This window comes from Hemiscyllium ocellatum, chromosome 4 (assembly GCF_020745735.1).
Source record: "Hemiscyllium ocellatum isolate sHemOce1 chromosome 4, sHemOce1.pat.X.cur, whole genome shotgun sequence".
NCBI classification, from domain to species: domain Eukaryota; kingdom Metazoa; phylum Chordata; class Chondrichthyes; order Orectolobiformes; family Hemiscylliidae; genus Hemiscyllium; species Hemiscyllium ocellatum.
This window is the reverse complement of record NC_083404.1, coordinates 18,298,826-18,319,541: the sequence shown is the minus strand read 5'-3', so window position 1 is coordinate 18,319,541 and position 20,716 is coordinate 18,298,826. Positions and strand designations below refer to the sequence as shown.

Here is a 20,716-nt window from a genome sequence, read left to right as displayed (position 1 = left end):
AATTGTCACTGCCCATTACATCATCAATTTTGGCATCATCTGCAAACTTACGAACCTTACCTCCAATATTCGTATCCAAATCATTCATATAAACATCAAAAAGCAGTGGACCCAGCACCAATCTTTGCGGCACACTGTTGGCCAATGATCTCCAGTTCAAAAAAAACCAACCGTCCACCACCACCCTCTATCTCCTACCTTCGAGCCAATTTTGTATTCAAATGACTAGCTCTCCCTGTATTGAACAATCAAACAATTCAGTACTTATTGCTGCAGTTGTAGATAGCTTGAAGGGTCTTGGTTGGATTTAGAGACAGGAAGTGATAATACCGTTGAAGGACTTGGAAATAAGCATGAGAAGCTTAAAGTACAACCATTGCTTAACCTGGAACCAGTGTAAATCTGCTAACAGGTATGATGGTTGATTGGGATTGGATGTGGCACAACCTCAAGTTTATGAGTGAGGGAAGATCCATTATTGGCAAGAAGGAATAATCAATCCTGGTGACAACAGAAACCATGGTTTCAGAAGAGAATGAGATGAGACAATATACATGAACAATATTGGAAAGTGAAAATATGTATTTTAATTGGTGCAGACATTTGGTTGCTGCTGGTGAGACTTGATGAATGAGTTACATTGAAATAGTGTTTCTAAATCTCCTAATTTAGATCACTGCTGCCTTTTATTTTTGAGAATTTAACACTTATTTTGGCTGCAATTTTTAAAATATGCTTGTAACATAGCAAAAAAAGGAAAAATAACTTTATTTGCATTTTTAACTTGATGTTGAAAGCAAACATCTTCAGTTTTGGGTGTAAACCTTATATATTGCTTGAGCTGATTTTGGATCTCTTTGACATCAGTTACAATTTACCAGGGCTAATCTGGCTCCCCTGCAATGTGGCACTGTGACTGTAATAGAACTCACCCTTTGCAATGCACAGCTGTTTGGCTGCTTAGAAGACTGCATGAAAATAGCACCATTTTCAAATACCATACTGGTAGTAATTGATTTGACGTGTTTCCATTTGAACTTTACTTAACAAATTTTTCCTTTTCCAAGATTACTTTGTTTAATTTGTCGTCAACTTATTGAGGAAATTTGACAGGGTTTTAGTGAGGCCATGTCCATAAGACATAGGAGTGGAAGTAAGGCCATTCGGCCCATCGAGTCCACTCCACCATTCAATCATGGCTGATGGGCATTTCAACTCCACTTACTCACATTCTCCCCGTAGCCCTTAGTTCGTCGAGACATCAAGAATCTATCAACCTCTGCCTTGAAGATATTTTAGCGTCCCGGCCTCCACTGCACTCTGCGGCAATGAATTCCACAGGCCCACCACTCTCTGGCTGAAGAAATGTCTCCGCATTTCATTCCTGAATTGACCCCCTCTAGGACCCGTGGACACAGTCTTAAAATTAGTCTCCATGCCTAACGGAAAAAATTTCCTAGCGTCCACCCTTTCCAAACCATGTATTATCTTTTAAGTTTTTATTAGATCTCCCCTTAATCTTCTAAACTCCTGTGAATACAATCCCAGGATCTAAAGCCGTTCCTCGTATGTTAGACCAACTATTCCAGGGATCATCCGTGTGAATCTCCGCTGGACACGTTCCAGTGCCTGTATGTCCTTCCTGAGGTGTGGGGACCAAAACTGGACCCAGTACTCCAAATGGGGCCTAACCAGAGCTTTATAAAGTCTCAGTAGCACAACGGTGCTTTTATATTCCAACCCCCTTGAGATAAGTGACAACATTGCATTCGCTTTCTTAATCACGGACTCAACCTGCACGTTTACCTTTAGGGAATCCTCGACTAGCACTCCCAGATCCTTTTGTACTTTGGCTTTACGAATTTTTTTCACCGTTTAGAAAGTAGTCCATGCTTTTATTCTTTTTTCCAAAGTGCAAGACCTCGCATTTGCTCACGTTGAATGTCTTGAATGCCGTGTGCAGTTTTGTTCTCCACATTAATAAAAAGGATATACTTGCATTGGAGGCAGTACAGCAAAGCTTCACTGACCTAGTTCCAGGTATTCACAACTTCACCAGTTGTGGACTTCACCAACTTTCTCATTCCCCTCACCTTACCTCAGTTCCACCCTTCCAGCTCAGCACTGTCCTCATGACCTGTCCTACCTGCCAATCTCCCTTCCCACCTATCCACTCCGCCCTCCCCTCTGACCTATCACCTCCATTCCCGCCCCCATTCACCGATTGTACTCTTTGCTACCTTCCCCCATCCTCCCCTCTGACCTCTCACCTCCATCCCCACCCCCATTCACTTACTGTATTCTTTGCTACCTTTTCCCCAGCCCCTCACTCCCCAATTTATCTCTCCACCCCGGAGGCTCCCTGCCTCTAGTCCTGATGAAGGGCCTTTGCCCAAAAAGTCGATTTTCCTGCTCCTCAGATGCTGCCTGACCTGCTGTGCTTTTCCAGCAACACTCTGATCTAAACTCTGGTTTCCAGCATCTGCAGTCCTCATTTTTGCCTAGTTCCAGGTATGATGGGTTTTCTTCTTATTAGATTAGATTAGATTACTTTCTAATAGATTACTGAGTCTATATAAGCTCCTCCATGCTCTGGATTTTGGAAGAATGAGAGTTGATATTATTGAGACATACAAGATTCTGAAGAGTTTGGTGAGATACACACAGATTGCTTCTGCTGCTCAGGGTGTCTAAAATACAGAGGATACAATCTTAACCAAATGGCACGGAGTAGCAAGAGGTATTTTTTTTTAAAAATTAGATAATTTGAATGAAATTTGTTTGTATCATGAGATATAGATTAGTTAAATGCTGTATTCACATTGTGCATGCCTTTTGAGAACAAGGGCCTGATCAGCTGATCATTTGGGACTGAGTTGGAGAGAAATTACTCACACGGTTATGAATCTATTGAATTCTGTAATCCAACTTGTTCTGAATGTTGCATGGCTGAATGATTTTAAGGCTGCAACAGGTGTCTTGAAGAATTTAAGAGGTGGGCTAGGGTGGAGGGGAGAGCAGGCAGGAAGGTAGAGTTGAAACCCTAATCAGCCATAAATGCATTAAATGGTTGAGCAGGCACAAGATCATTATATATCTACTCCTGGCCCTATTACTTATGTTCTTATGTATGCTCAAGTTATGTCCCTCTTTTGGTAGACAGTAGGTTCTTTTTCAGGAATTGCAAAATTAATCTCCTTTACTTGATCTCTAAGTCAACTGCATAAAAGCACCTGTTGTTACCTTGGAAACTAGACCACATCACAGATGAGTGTAATGCTCTGACTACAGAAGGTGCATGCAGTGCTGAAAGAGATTGGATTTGATTTGATTTATTTATTGTCATGCGTATGTTGTTACAAAAATACAGTAAAAAACATTTGGACAGTGTTGCCACTGTCTGTCTGGCGCCATCTTAAACCACAGTAAAATAAATTAAAACCTAGAATATAAAGGCAGAAAAATGAATGAAAGCTTAAGTATGAAGGTAACTTTAAGGTGGTTATGGTGCAGAATTGGGTCCATGACAACACAGTTACAAACAGTGATAAATTTAAAGCCATTGATCATAGTTGCTTACTGTTTTAACTTTATGTGGTCTCTCAAGTTTCTGTGAAACCTTGGGGTAGGTCTCTCTTAATTAGTTGCTGTACAATATACCAATCCACCCCTACACTGTCTCTCCTCCGAGCGCACACATATATTTGCAGATTTAAATTTTAGTTTGCTCCAAAACTGCATAAATCCAAGTCAGATTCTGTAAGCCCCACTTTAGAAATAGAATTGACTCATCATTGGTACAGGTTTTACCTTCACACATTTAATGCATTGTCTGAGCTGAGATGACACCTGTTATCAGATAAGTTAATGCTACATTGAGAATGTAATTCTGGGATTTACATATTAAAGAACCTAAACCACCATATCCCATTCTACAAAATGAAAGACTTAATCTAAATTTGTTTAAGAATTATAACCTAGTGTTGTGTGATTTTTAACTAAAGTCGTTTAATGTATCATTACAATTCTATGACACTGTAACCCTTTTTGCTATAAATTGTGTGTCATGTGGTTATGTTCTACAGCCACCTGATGAAGAGGCAGCATCTCGAAAGCTAGTGCTTCCAAATAAACCTGTTGGACTATAACCTGGTGTTGAGTGACTTTTAACTTTGTGCACCCCAATCCAACACCGGCTCCTCCAAATTATAATAAAATGAATGTCATTTAAAAAGAAATTCCATTTACTGTCATTAACCTTTTTGAGTTTGCCAACAAAGTTCAGTGTAATAGCTTGTTGAACTTTGCTTTTGAGAAGGAATTGTCCAGGTCACTTCAATGTAAATCTCTTCAATCGTTTCCTTTGGCTTATCAATTTGAATCTGAAAGCACTAAAGTCATTAATTAGATGATGTGAATTGCATAGTTGTGAAGCCCTTTGTATTAAACATTGAAGCCTCTGTTGGAATCCTTTTGGCCACGAGCCACGCCACAAAGCTGATAGTGTTCTTGCCAACTTCTACTTTTTTTTAATGAAGTTACTTGTTGCTTCCAGACCAGACTCCGGATTTTTAAAATGTATAGTCACCCCTTAACCCATTTAGCAGTTGTTTGAGGTATATGGAAATGTCCATTTTTCCAACCCGTTTAGATTGAAATATTAGATGTTGAGACACAATACTGCGCTGTGTGGTTATATTAATTCAGATGGCACAGATTTGATGACAAAGAATGTTTTGTTTTTGTCATTGGCTTAAGTTCTTGCTGTGCACTTAGAGCTGGAAGTTATCTTGAAGCTGATTGAGACTGGCGTTTCAGAATTCCTAGAAGGTGACGTCATAGATTACCTGACAGTTAGTTTTACAGAGGTTTAGCAACCCATATGGTTATATCCTGGTTTTCCCCTGATCTGGCCTCTGTTGTCCATGATTTTCACAAAACTGTTAGCTTGTTGCAAATGTCCTTTTGCTGTAAATGTAAACCAGTAACGTACCACTGAACAAAATGTCAAGGAATTTGTCTGTTTCAGAACTTGAGCCACTTAGTATTTTTCCAAGGAATAAGGGCACTCCATAAATTTCCTGTCCCAAAGCAAACTCTTACTTAAGCTTCAGTTGTAAGAGATTATAAATGATATCGATGTCCAGCACAAATCAGATATTAACAAATTGGCCCACTCCATTTTATAGATTGCATGATGTGCTTTTCTGTTTCTTCTTGTCCATTTTTGCACCACCATTGAAAGCAATTTTGCCCGTTGTATGGTAATTCATTGTTCATGTACAATAACCTCACTGCTCTTTGTATTTCTGTATGTTTGAAAACATCATTATAAACTCCCAAACCATGTACCATTCTTGGCAAATTCACTAATGCCGATGTAGTGGTTGAAGATTGCAGCCAGCATTACTACTGTCAGTGCAATTAAAGGTGGGCATTGTTGTTGATATAATCTACATTGTGCAACCCAAGAAGAAAAGTCTGCCGGCTGTATAAATGATCCCTGGTTACCTTAAGTTATTATTCTTGCCAATTTTGTTTTCTAATCATATAAGCCCTATGAGCTTGTTCATGCTTACCTGAAATTGTTTAAATATCAAATTGTGCCTAGCTTTATTGTGACTATTTACCCTCTCCAAATTATAATATTTTTGGGTAACCTACTATGATACTATAGATTTCAATGTACTTACTTGCATAAAATTGTCAGTTAAATAAATTCCTTAAACAATGGCAAAAGGTTAGAGACCTGTTTTGAGAATCTTTAAAGTGAAAAGCGGTTATTCTCCCCTCAGGGTGTTACATGGTTATCGTAGTTAACCTCATGTCGTGCCAGATAACAAATGTTTGGAGCACTTAGTCCAAGTCACAAACGTTGTGACAATATTTGGAGATGCTGGTGTTGGACTGGGGTGTACAAATTTACAAATCACACAACACCAGATTATAGTCCAACAGGTCTAATTGGAAGCATTAGCTTTTGGAGCGCCGCTCCTTCATCAGGTGGTTGTGGAGGACACAATTGTAAGGCACAGAATTTATAGCAAATGTCACACTTCATTGGCTAGTGCTTCCAATTAAACCTGTTGAACTATAACCTGGCGTTGTGTGATTTGTAAAGTTGTGACAATACATTTTGAAGTTTCTCAGAATTACATGACTTGATGTCTGATCAAAACACATGTATTTTGTTTTTGGCTTGCGGATTGAGAATTCTAACCTGTTTAACAAAGCTAAAATTCCAAATAGGAGCACTGATGGATGAAACTTATAATTTACAGTCTGATTCATGATCAGTTTGGAAAGGTGACATTGCTTTGTTGTCTTATGAGAAACCAATACAAGGTCAGTTGCATAGGAAAGAAACTGAGTTGAATTTGCAGTAGTAACTATCTAATTACGTGCTTTAGTTTTAAAAGAATATTGTTTGTTCGATTAGGTTTCAGGAAGATAAAGGGTATCACCATTTTGGTTACCTTTGCAGAGCGTCGTAAGGAAGTGGGGTGGAGTCCCAGGCATATTCTGAGAAGGCAGAGTTGTTGCTTTTCTTAGTGTAGTTGAAAGTTGCAACATCTCACAGCTGAGATTACTGTTACTTTAATACTTGTACAAATGATAAGTGGCTCAGTGGTTAGCACTGCTGCCTCTCAATGCCAGGGACTCGAGTTTGAATTCAGCCTTGGGTGACTGCCCTTGTGGAGTTTGCATATTCTCCCCGTGTCTGCGTGAGTTTCCTCCGGCTGCTCCGGTTTCCTCCCACAATCCAAAAATGTGCAGTTTAGGTGAATTGGCCATCGTGTTCAGGAATTGTAGGTTAGGTGCAATAGTCAGGGGTAAACTTAGGATAATAGGGGTAGGGGAATAGGTCTGGGTGGGTTACTGGGAGGGTCAGTGTGGACTTGTTGGGCCGAAGGGCCTATTTCCACACTGTAGCGATTCTATTCTATTCTCTGCAATAGACCTGAAAACCCTGAAATTCCACCCCTGTAGCACTGAAAATGATCTGGATGTGGATTCTGCCTGACTTGATGTTCTAATCTGAATGCCTCAATAAAATTAAAGGGCCAGATAATTATCATGTGAGGAATATGAACTACAATGCTTCAGATACTTGGTGGGGAAGGGAGGGTGGGAAATTGCAAAGGTAGGAGTGTGACCTCATAGGGCTGTGACTGGAAAGGCATGTGCAGTGATGATGTGGAGGTGCCAGTGTTGGACTGGGCTGGACAAAGTCAAAATCCACATAACACCAGATTATAATCCAGCAAGTTTACTTGAAATCACAAGCTTTCTAAGCACTACCCCTTCGTCAGGTGAAGTTTTCCCCAGACGAAGGGACAGCGTTCCAAAAGCTTGTGATTTCAAATAAATCTGCTGGACTATAATCTGGTGTTGTGTGACTTCTAACTATGGTCAGGAAAGGAAGTCGGTTGCAATGCCAAGTCTATGACATGGCGATGTCGGTGTTGGACTGGGGTGGACAAAGTTAAAAATCACACAACAGCAGATTATAGTCGAGTAGGTTTACCTGAAGCACTAACTTGTGGAGCGCCTCTCATTCATCAACCACTTGATGAAGGAGCGGTGCTCTGAAAGCTAGAGCTTTCAAATAAACCAGCTGGATAATAACTTGGTGTTGTGTGATTTCTTTCAGCTCTGTACCAGTCTAGTTATGCTTAAAGGAGCAGTGTAGTTTTTGTAAGCCTTTGAAAGATGCTTTGTAGATATTTTAACCAACCTGGTCAGAGATGTTATTATATACCTCTGGAGCAAGTGGGACTTGAACCCTGGACGCTTGGCCCAGTGAGAGGGATGCTGGCACTGCAAGGCAAGAGCCCGAAAATAATTTTGTATTTTACTTCAAACTTATCATTACTCAATCATGCAAGCAAGCAATCAATCAATCATGACTTAAGTGCACCTGTTATAGTGGGATGTTGAGCTTTTAAGACTTTAAGACCAGATATAACATTACTAATTGTACAGCAAAAACATGTGATTGTAACAAGTAGTAATTACTGCTCCTAATCAGGCATGCATAAACAGTAATGTCGTCTTCCTCTTTGCAGTATTCAAATCTTCTTGTGATCCCAAGTCTTCCTTGATGCTTGCTTTCACCATCATCGATGCACTGAACTTCTTTCAGTTGTCTTCATTTATAGGGGAAAGTGAGGACTGCAGATGCTGGTGATCAGAGTCGCGAGTGTGTTGCTGGAAAAGCACAGCAGGTCAAGCAGCATCCAAGGAGCAGGAGAATCTACATTTCGGGCAGAAGCCCTTCATCGAGAATGAGGCTCGTGGCCCAAGGGGGCCGAGAGATAAATGGGGTGCGGTGGGGCTGGGGGGCAAGGTAGCTGAGAGTGCGGGAAGGGAAGAGTGGGTTGGTAGAGGGGATGGACCTGACCGGTTTCCTCATTTCCCCTCCCGACCTTATCCCAGATCCAACCTTCTAACTCGGTACTGCCTTCATGACCTGTCCTACTGCTCCATCCTCCTCTTCAACCTATGACCATTACCCCCACCACCATCTACCTATCGCACACTCAGCCACCTTCACCCGAACCCCCACACTCCCTCGAGTTTATCTCTCTACCCCCTTGGCTTACAGCCTCATCCCTGATGAAGGGCTTATGCCCGAAATGTCGATTCTCCTCCTCAGATGCTGACTGACCTGCTGTCATTCTTTGTACCCTTTTTCAGAAGTGGATATCTGGATGGATTATCAGCAAGATATATGAATGTCTGAAGAGTTATTTTAGTTGAAAGTATTCTACCATTCGTTGAAGTCTTTGTCTAAAATGTGGGTTCCCATATTGAATATGATTGATCTCTCATTAGTGTTTTGAGAGTTTGCAAGGTTTTTCTGGTCATATTGAATCACTGTTGCCTCATCTGTTTCTTGTCACATCACAAGCTGTTCTTTTTTAACTTGTTTTATTCTCTTGATGACATTCCATTTTTGACACCAAAATCAGGTCCTAAAGATTTCATTCCAAACTAGAAACCCAGACAGACACCTGCCAACTGTGGCAAGGACTGAATGACATCACCGTCCCAGATCGTCTCAACGCCTTCTATGCTCGCTTTGAGCAGAATTTCGGCGGAGCGGTAGCACCTATTCTGACAAACCCTGACAAACCTATCCCAACAGTCACTGCATCAGAGGTCGGATCAGTTTTCCTTCATGTGAATCCAAGGAAACTGATGGGACCAGATGGAGTACCAGGCCGTGCACTCAGAGCATGTGCAGATCAACTGGCAGAGGTCTTCTCAGACATCTTCAACCTCTCCCTGCAGCAGACCACTGCCCCTGCCTGATTCAAGAGGGTGAACATCATCCCTGTGCCTAAGAAGGTTCATGCAGTATGTCTCAATGGCCCAGTGGCCTTAACTGCGGTGGTTACGAAGTGCTTTGAAAGGCTGGTCATGGCATTAATCAACTCGAGCTTTCCCAATACTCTTGACCCACTCCAATTTGCCTTTCGGACTAACAGATCCACGTCAGATACCATATCACTTGCTCTTCAGTCCTCCCTAGAAAGCCTTGACACCAAGAACAGCTACATAAGAATCCTAGTCATTGACTACAGTTCAGCCTTCAACACTATTATCCCTGCGAGACTGATTACTAAACTTAGTGAGCTCGGACTAAGCCCCACTCTGGATCCTCAGTTTCCTGACCCACAGGCCACAATCAGTGAAGACTGGGGACAATATTTCATCCTCACTAACACTCAACACTCAGCCCCCTACTGTACTCACTATATACCCATGATTGTGTCGCCAAATACCAGACTAATGCCACTTATAAGTTTCTTGATGATATCACCATAGTCAGCTGAATCTCAGATGGCAGTGAAACAGATTATGGATGAGAGGTGGATGACCTGGAAAAATGATGCACTGAGAACAACCTAGCTCTCAATGCCAGCAAAACCAAGATACTCATTATTGACTTTCAGTGGGATGTTACTCATGCCCCCTACATACGAACAGCACAGAGCTGGAACGAGTGGAGAACATCAAGTTCCTGGGAGTGGTCATCCACAACAAGCTTTCTTGGTCTCTTCATATGGATGCACTGGTTACAAAGGCCCAATGACGTCTCTTCTTCCTCAGGCAGCTGAGAAAATTTGGCATGACAGTGAATAACCTTACCAACTTTTATAGGTGCGCCATCGAGAGCATTCTGTCTGGATGTATCACTGCCTGTATGGCAACTGTACCATTCAACATCGGAGATGGTTACAGAGAATGGTGAACTCGGCCTGGACAATCACAAAGGCCAAACTCCCATTTATAGAAGCCATTACCAGGCCCGCTGTCAAGGAAAGGCTGCCACCAGTCTCAAAGATCCATCCCACCCTGGCAATACTTTTCTACAATCTCGACCATCTGGGTGAAGGTACAGAAGCCTGAACACATGTACCAGCCAGTTTCAAAACTATTTCTAGCTTACTGTTGTTAGAATACTGAATAGACTCACAAATTCTTAGCATTCACATGTTCCTGTGTTATTGTTTTTGCTGCTATTTATTTACTTATCTATGCTGTTTAGCTGTGTGATCTGCCTATATTGCTCGCAAGAAAAAGCTTTTCACCTTGCCTCAGTACACGTGGCAATAAATTCAATTCAACTTCAAATTCACTTCAATCCACCAGCAGTTATATTCATCCAAGACGGTATATAAAACTTGCTGCTAATGGCCATTTAGTTCTGTTGCTCTTATTCTTTACAAACTGCAAAATCATAATGATGTTCACTTTAGTCACTTCTGTTACCATATATGGAGGAACCTCGATTATCCGAATTCCAGTTATTCTAAAATCGGATTATCCGAAGGAGATCTCGAGGCCCCGATAGAAACATTACATCAAAAACGTATTTCCAATAGTGAATGTGTCTTTTGTTTACAGCGATTACACAGGCACCGCCTCCAAATGACTGACCTCCCGCGTCCCCCCTCTCCCCACACTATCCCTGAAGTTCTACAAGGGGGTGTACCCTTAACCCCCTTCCCCAGATAATCTCTCCAACATTGTCCTGTACAGGGCAGAGGTGGAACGTGTCAAAAAGCTGCAGTAAGACGTGTGTGTGAGTGCACGCGCGCTATTTGGAGACTTAGTCCACAAAGGCGGCAGCAGCAGCAGTCTTGTTGTTGGTGTTCAGTCCAGCTGCTCCAGAGCTGCGGGGGCGGCGATGGATGGGGTTGGGGATTGGGGGTGTGCTGGGCGGGGCGGGCGGTGCCGGGGAGCAGTGGGCAATGTTGGACAGGGTTGAGCGGGGGGGGGGGGGGGGGGTTGGGACGGGGGAGGTGTTGGCTGGGGGTGGCCTCACGTGCTGTGTGTGCTGCTCGAGTCTCCTGAACGAAGAGCAAACTTTGAAAACTTCGTGTCCCAGAGGAAAGGCATTTAATTGATTTAACCAAATAACCGATTACCCGAATAATCGATTAACCAGCTGAAATAGTGCCTGCCCATCTCGTTCAGATAATCGAGGTTCCCCTGTAGTAATGAACTTTGATACTTCAATGGGGATGTGGTGGCCTAGTGGTATTATCGCTGGACTGTAAATCCAGACACCCAGGTAATATTCTGGGGACCTGGGTTCAAATTCCACAACTGCCCATGGTGGAATTTGAATTCAATAAAAAAAATGTGGAATTAAGAGTCTAATGGATAACTATGAATCCGTTGACGATTGTCGGGAAAAACCCATCTGGTTCACTAATGTCCATTAGAGAAGTAAATTGCCATCCTTGTCTGATCTGGCCTAGATCCACTGTAATGTGGTTGACTCTTAACAAAACTTGGGCAATTAGGGATGGGTAATAAATGCTGGCTGAGTCAGTCACATCCTCATCCCATGATTGAATTTTTAAGAAGTATCTTAATGAAGGTAAAATGCAAAGCTTAGCACAGCTTTATATCATGAATGGTTAAGTATCTATCAAGTTTCTTGCCCCCATTGTCTGCAGCCTTATTTGTTCTTGAAGCCTTTTTCAGACTGACCATCATTATCCAAGACTGATTATAGAGGATCCTTGATTATCTGAATGAGATGGGCGGGCACTATTTCATTTGGGTAATTGATTATTCAGATAATCGATTTTGCCTTAAACAAAGCCATGCTGATCTAACGGTGTGCTGTCCTGGAAAACTTATTTAAATCTATAATTTTAATATGTTGAGCACAAGAGGACACATTTCACATGATGAACAAAATAAAACAATGATAATGTGAGAAACTTTTTAAAAATGCAGCAGTAGTTACTATTTGGCAAGGAGCAGTGAAGAAAACATTAGGAGAAAGTGAGGACTGTAGTTGCTGGAGATCAGAGTCGAGTGTGTGCTGCTGGAAAAGCACAGCAGGTCAGGCAGCAGCCGAGGAGCATTTACCTTTCAGGCTCCCCTGCCCACAAGCCTCATTGCTGATGAAGGGCTTATGCCCGAAATGTTGATTCTCCTGCTCCTCAGATGTTGCCTGACCTGCCGTGCTTTTCCAGCATCACACTCGTGACTCTGAATACAACACTGGGCAAGGTCCCAAATAGTAGCTATGATCGCAACAGAATTTGTCAGTTTCCGGGAGCGCAGTCTTGCGATAGAAAGACGGAAGCACCGCTTCGTGCATGGGTTTACGATCTCGGCCTTTTGTTTTCATGAATGGCCTGGTAAAATGACGGGATTGTTTGTACAGTAATGTAAAGCACTTACTTTTGTAAAGGGCTGCGTAACAACCCTTACAACAAGCCACTGATGCTTCAGCTGTTTGTGTTTCCTTTGTTCTTGCCAGCGTTTTCACATCTTCCTCAGTACAGGTAATCCGAATACACTTATCTCTTTGATGTAATATTTTTGCGGGACCTTGAAATCTTCTTCAGAGAATCCGAAATTTGGATAACCGATATTTGGATAATCGAGAGTCCTCTGTATTTCACTAGCCTTGTTTCTGTGTCGATAAAACTTTGAGTAAGTTCCAGCCAAATGAAGCTTTGAGATCTGACCTCATCCTTAACCTGTTTGAGGCTTATTTAATATGTGTTAAGCATTTTGTAATTTCTAACACCATGTGGGAGTACTGGAAGCCACTGAGGAGGGGGAAGGAAGGAAAGAGATATTCAGCTTGCCACATCTTTGCTATGTGTTAATTTTCCCTTTCTCTGTTACACAGCAGGCCAGAGAAATTTACTTGCAAATTGCACTAATAAGGGATCAGACACAACAGGAGGGTTCAAAAGGAGTGGTAAATAAAAGCAGGATCTAACAGTGGGGAGCAGAGGCAATAAGAATTTAACCTATGGTTTCAGGGCCCACGAGCTCAGTAAAAGTAAGGAACACCAAGTTTGAGAGGCTGAGAAAGGTGACTTGGTTCACACTGAAGTTCACCCATTCCTTTCATGGCAGGTTTTGATGAGGTTTCTAAACAACCAAGCTCCAAGAATATTTCTAACATCCCATTTGATAGGGTGTTGAAACCCATCTTTGTATCCAACTGTTGTTCAGAGTTTCTCATAGTTTAGAGGGAAGAGTAGCACCTCCTCCTCCCATCGACTCAATTTTTGGTGTCAGTGGTGTCCAGCAGATTCTGGCAGATATATTGTGCTAAGTGGGCACTTGATTCCAGAACCCAGTACAAGTGGCATGGCTAGACTACATGTTGGTGCTGTACTCTCCAGTGGTGATTGTTTGTATGAATTTTATAACTATCCTTCTCAAAATATCCCAAAAGTCGACTTTAATTTATGTAAGTATATTCTGTAGTTCTGAAATCAAAATACTTTGTGAAATGCGATTAAGCTCAGTTTATCTCTATAAAGAATGTCGTGCTCTTGGGTGTCTCAGTACAATTGTAATACTCTGTGTATGTATAATATGAATTCCATGCCTACAATCCCATCAAGTGCCTACTCCTTGGGGAGGGGAACAGTGGTCCACGCAGTTTCAGTCTGGAGCCTTTGGAACACTCCCATCTGTTCTAATTTCAGCTAAGTACACTTGTACACTCTAACACTTGATTTGGTGGGTGCAACCTGCTGTCATCCCTTCTAAGGACCATTTATTTGGCTGCATTTAAATGTGGCTCCCCAAAGCGGCTAATACACTATTAGAAAGGGAATCCAAAACAGGAATTGAGTCCTTTATTTGCAAGTGAGACGTCTGTTTTCAGTTACATCAAGGTGCCTTTTCTTCTCTGTATCAATATGACAGATGGTGCATTTCTGGATTATATTAAGTATGTGTTTCCTGCCTGCCATATTGAGGGCTTAAGTGCCCGTTTAGTGCCCGAGAAACAGAAGTCTGCCATTCACTTTGCAGGGCCATATGTTTTCCTTTATCCTTACTGTTGTTTTACTCAAAAGGCTTGACTTTAATTGAGCTACTGACCTACTCTTCTATCTTTCATATTTTCTAGACCTTTCTAATTGCATTTTCATTCACACTCTCCTAGCAACGAACATAACTGTCCGTACCCAAGCTTGTTGGTCTATTTAAAAAGTGTCAGCATTACAGTGACATTGAATTGATGCATTCAGTGTTTAACATCGTGTTTTGTTTTTGTGAATCATTATCGCGAAAGACGTTGCTTGATTTGGCAGATATCACAGCATTGTGACTAAGGATCATAGTATTAGGATTAACAGATGTCAGACAGTTTGAACTGTAGTAAATTTCATGTGTCAACGTTTTTGTTGCAGGCTTTCAAACTGAATGCCTAATGTTTTACATTGAATTTTCTTAATTTTACAACTAATTTGATTATTTTCTCGGTTTAAATTTGTATCCTGTTCAGCAAAAATTTGTGCTACTTGCATTGTAGTTTTTAATGGACTATAAAGTGCACTAGTAAGAGGGTATACTTTGAGACTAATGGGGCCAACATATTTTTCCAGGTTGTTTTACTTTCCTCTGCAGTTTTGGCAGGAGATTCAGGAACTCTTAGAAAAATTGTGTAGATGTTCTTTGCTTTCTAAACTTCTCTACTTTTCTGCATTCCTCTGTTCCTCCAGTGTCACCCCTAACACGCTACAGGTACTTCTTAAATGCAGTGGTTAAGTTCTTGTGCAACCCTGTGCTATAGAAAAATTGTGCTTTAGAAACTGCGCTTAAAGTGCTGGTGATGTAATCGTGTTACAGCCAGTGTATGCTTTAAAAGTTCATGCTTTAGAAAACATGACCCCAATTCGCCAATCACATTATAATTATACAGAATATACTTGCATGAAATTAGAACAAGATGCGCTGCAGAGTAGATGACCTGTACTTGGATGAACCTTATACTCATCTTCCTGAAAACTACATCTGTGTCCTATTATCCATTTTTGTCAAATGCAAATATCTTGGTCAAATGCATTAGATTTAGATTTTATTGTCATGTGTATTCAAGTACAGAAATACAGGAGTACTGTAAAAAGTATATAATGTCACCACCCATGGTCCCTACTTAGGCTCAAAAAACTTAGGTATAATATAATAAGAGAAACAAAGTTTCAAAAGTTAAGCATTTCCTTGTCAGAATAAGTAGAAAAATAAAGAAATAAGGTAATGGTTAACATTAAAGTCCTCCTTCATATAAACTAGAAAAATAAAGAAATGAAGTTAAACCATTTTTGAATCCTCTGCTTTGCAGGATGTTTTTCTGTGTTCAGGCTAAATATAAATCCAAATTATTATTTTTGCCAAATGGATGCAGCTAACTTTCTGGTGGACAATGCCAATGGAAACTTCAGACTCTGATATTTGATGGTCAAAATATTGAACAGTAACCTCCTCCTAATTCTACAGCTGGTCATTTATTGAGTGTTGGATACAAGAGTGACCAGCCATGGTAATTCCATAAATATGCTCAACTTCTTTGATTGTTAGGAGAAAGCGAGGACTGCAGATGCTGGAGATCAGAGCTGAAAATGTGTTGCTGGAAAAGCGCAGCAGGTCAGGCAGCATCCAAGGAGCAGGAGAATCGTCGAAACATCGATTCTCCTGCTCCTTGGATTCTGCCTGACCTGCTACGCTTTTCCAGCAACACATTTTCAGCTCTTTGATTGTTACCCTTTTTTGTACTGTATCCCTTTAATGTGACAGTGCTATTGTTGCCACCACAACAATATGCAAAAGAAGAGAACAAGTGGGAGCAGTTGAAACTAGCTTCATCTGGAAGTGCCAAGTGGATGATCCAAGTCAGCCTCCTCCATCCCAGATACCAATTCTTGGCCAATTCAAGTCATGCCATAAGATAATAAGAAATGGCAGAAGTAACTGGATACAGCAAAGACTGCTGACCATGGCAACGTCACGACGAGTGCTGAAAACGTGCTGTGGAACTAGCTGCATTACAAATGAAGCTTCTGTTGTACAACTACAACTCTGAGGTCTCACTGTCAACTGTCTTTAATTTATTGGTGGAATTCAAGCATTTGATATCCATTCCTACTATCCCTTGGGTGGGAGAAAGACCTGTAATGTTGTTAGGAAGGCAGTTCCACAATATTGACTAGAATAAAAATGAAGGAATGGTTATATCATTCCAAATGGTGGTGTATTGTCCAGAGGGAAACTTTAGAAGCGATACCATTCCCATGCATCTGTTACACTAGTCCTTCTTAATGGTTGAGGATAGGATTTGGAGGCTGTTATCAAAGGAGTCACGGTGAGTTGTTGGACTACACCCACTGTGTGTGGGTGGTGAAGAGAGTGAATGTTAAAGGTGGTGAATAAGTCAAATGAACTGCTGTGATGTCAAGTGCTGGAGCTGCACTTATCCAGCCAAGTGCAGAGGCTGCAATCTCACTCCTGACCATTGACCGGCTTTGAGGGTGTAACAGGTGAGCTAGTCATGAAATAATTTCCAGAGCTCCTACTTTTCCAGTTGCAGTATTTGTATGTTGATCCAGTTCAGTTTCAGGTCAGTGGCACCCAACAGAGCCCAAGGTCTGGAGTTGAGTATGTCGAGGCACAAACCCCCCTCCCCCCCCCCCAACAAGATTTGATGTTGATGAGCTGGTCATTACTATGCAAGTGTTACTTGACAGCACTGTCAACATACCTGCCATCAATTGGATGAGTGGACTTATAAGATGGTAATTGGTCAGGTTGGAATTACCCTGCTTTTGTGGTCAGGTGGTCAGGATAGATTTGGAGAAATTTCCATGTTGGGGGTGGAGAATCCACTACTTTTGCACTTGTCGTTGCATGAAATCTCAATCTTTGAATTGCCCACCATCAGCATCATGTGGTTACTATTGATCAGAAACTTGGACCAGCTACACACGTACTATGGCTAAAAGTAGAAATTGCAGGATAGAAATGCTAAAGCAAGTAACAAGTCTCCTGATTCCCCACAACTTGCCAAGCATCTACAAGGCAGAAGTCTTGCCTGGATAATTGTAACTCCAGATGTTACGCTAGCAAGTGACACCCCCTACTTCTGTGAAATAATGACACTTAAAGAAAAATTCAACTGAATACCATTTGGATCAAGGCAATCTGCTTGATCAGCATCCAACCTGCCATCTTAAAGGTTTGCTCCCTCCACTGCCTGCACAGTGGCAGCAGTGTGCATCATCCACAGGAATGTTTGCAGCAATTTGCCTGAGCATCTACATTAGTGATCCTTCACTGAAGCTGGGTGAAATTCTGGAACTGCCTCCCAAAGCAATGTGGATGTCCCCATTCCAGATGGACTGCAGTGGTTCAGGAATATAACTTCCACTAGCTTTGCAAGGGCAAATTGAGATTGACAATAATGCCCTTGCAGACGTTGTTGTCATCTCACGGATATTATGAAGTTTCCGTCTTGTCAGTTTGCGGAAAACTATGGAAAGCATTGTTTAAGCTGGAGGCATATGCTCTTCCCTGAGTTCTTATCTTAAATCCGTGATGAATATTGTAGCAATTACCATATGGATGAAAAACAGTACATCTGTTTTCATTTGTAATTTGATAACTACTTCTAATGCTGTTTGAGTTCATGATTTGAAAATCTTTTAAGTACTAGCTTGATAGATACAGCATTGCTTTTAATGGGATTATTTGTTTTCTGAACTCTAAGCCTGGAATATTTTATGCCTGTATTTCAGAGGACTGTCCTTGTGTCACTTTTAACTGTTGGTGGAATTTTTTTTTGTGCAATCACCTCCCACTAGTGTTTAATGGAATGTAAACAAAGCATTTTGCATAATAAATCTGAATATGGATACAGGACTCCCATTGAGAACTGAGCACAAATTCTGTGAGAAATATTCAATATCTGAGACTTTTAGAATCTGAATTGCAACAGTTCCGGAGATAAATCAATCATTCCAAATTACCATGAATATAATGAACCTGTGGCTGACATTTTATGAACTGTATCAAATCTAATTTAAGAAGCTTGGTGAATTATTCATTGAAAATTAATCAACAAGTAAAGGTCACAGAAACTTGGAGTTTGGGAGAGATGGGCTAAGTTTTTAATCGTTTGCAGAGTCACAATTGGAATCAACAGCCCATACTTGAGATCTTTTTATGATTCCATATTGATAATTTGAATATTCTTAAATCTTCCTTCACATTAATTGCTCAATTGTCCATTTTCATTTCTTAGCAAGGAGCATAGCTTGTTTTGGTTTTGTGCATGAATAGGGTGAATCGTGAGGTTCTTTTCCTTGGGGTATCGGAGTCCAAAACTAGAGGGCGTAAGTTTAAGGTGAGAGGGGAAAGATTTAACAGGGACCCGAGGGGCAACCTTTTCATGCAGAGCGTGGTGCATGTATGGAGAGAGCTGCCAGAGGAAGTGGAGGAGGCTGGTACAATTACAACATTTAAAAGGCATCTGGATGGGTACATAGATAAGAAGGGTTTTAAAAGGATTTGGGCCAAATACTGGCAAATGGAGCCACGTCAGTTTGGGATGTCTGGTTGGTGTGGATGAATTGGACAAACAGTCTGTTTCCATGTTGTATGACTCTCTGAATTCAGTTAACTAACAGGTGCATTAATGATTCTAATTGTATCAAGCTGAAGGTGTGTTGGTGGTTCAGTCTCAACAGGAAGTTTCTGATCCATTTGGTGCAATCATTTCAATGTAGCAGGTCTATTCAGACGTGAAAAAGCTGCAAATAGCTGAAGAGTAATTGGGTAAATTTGAAAACTGAGCTGTTGATTTTTTTTGTAAGATTGCTATGTTCAAAATGTATATTTCATTTCTGTCATTAAAGTCAGGGCTATCATTCCTGGATGTTATTGAAATAGTTCAGAAAATTTATTATGGGAATTTTGTAACCTTATAGGCATTCTTTTTCGGAATGGCAGCCAGTGACAAACGGTGTCCCGCAGGGTTCAGTGTTAGGGCCGCAGCTGTTCACATTATATATTAATGATCTGGATGAAGGGACTGGGGGCATTCTAGCGAAGTTTGCCGATGATACGAAGTTAGGTGGACAGGCAGGTAGTACTGAGGGAGTGTGGAGGCTGCAGAAGGATCTAGACAGTTTGGGAGAGTGGTCCAGGAAATGGCTGATGGAATTCAATGCGAGCAAATGCGAGGTCTTGCACTTTGGAAAAAAGAATACAAGCATGGACTACTTTCTAAACGGTGAGAAAATTCGTAAAACCAAAGTACAAAGGGATCTGGGAGTGCTAGTCGAGGATTCTCTAAAGGTAAACGTGCAGGTTGAGTCCGTGATTAAGAAAGCGAATGCAATGTTGTCATTTATCTCAAGAGGGTTGGAATATAAAAGCACCGTTGTGCTACTGAGACTTTATAAAGCTCTGGTTAGGCCCCATTTGGAGTACTGGGTCCAGTTTTGGTCCCCACACCTCAGGAAGGACATACTGGCACTGGAACGTGTCCAGCGGAGATTCACACGGATGATCCCTGGAATGGTAGGTCTAAAATACGAGGAACGGCTGAGGATCCTGGGATTGTATTCATTGGAGTTTAGAAGATTAAGGGGCGATCTAATAGAAACTTACAAGATAATACGTGGCTTGGAAAGGATGGACGCTAGGAAATTGTTTCCATTAGGCGAGGAGACTAGGACCTGTGGACACAGCCTTAGAATTAGAGGGGGTAAATTCAGAACAGAAATGCAGAGACATTTCTTCAGCCAGAGAGTGGTGGGCCTGTGGAATTCATTGCCGCAGAGTGTAGTGGAGGCTGGGGGCTAAATGTTTTCAAGGCAGAGATTGATAAATTCTTGATGTCACAAGGAATTAAGGGCTACGGGGAGAATGCTGGTAAGTGGAGTTGAAATGCCCATCAGCCATGATTGAATAGCGGAGTAGACTCGATGGGCCGAATGGCCTTACTTCCACTCCTATGTCTTATGGTCTTATTCTGTTGCTGTAGACCAACATCAACCAATGTACAAGAGGTAGTCGTTAACCTATAATACAAGTTATGTTGATTTCAGTGGAAAAGAATATTGGGCACTCCGTAACACAGGCAGATAATTTACTAATTCCAGTATCTGCACTCTGAAGAATATTTATCCTTTTAGCATTTAGTTACATGTTCTAAATAACTGCCAGTTGCTTAAAAAAGCAATGTACAAGATACTTGGAGCAGGGCATTCTGAATTTGCTGTTTAGATGTGTACAAAAGTGATCTTGGAGATGACTTTCCCTCTGACCTTACTGTCTTCTAAGAAGGAAACTGGGTAATGCTTGCTCCTTCCCTCAGCCTGTATTAAGCCCTGCACAAATTACAAAGTAGGAAAGGCACAGATTGAATATA

General features: G+C 41.3%; 1 protein-coding gene across 6 annotated transcripts in view; it reads left to right on the top strand.

The window, feature by feature from the left end:
* LOC132811374 (band 4.1-like protein 3) overlaps positions 1-20,716 on the top strand; it is a 183,035-nt gene that overhangs the window by 67,598 nt on the left and 94,721 nt on the right. The gene's annotated exons all lie outside the window — the stretch shown is intronic.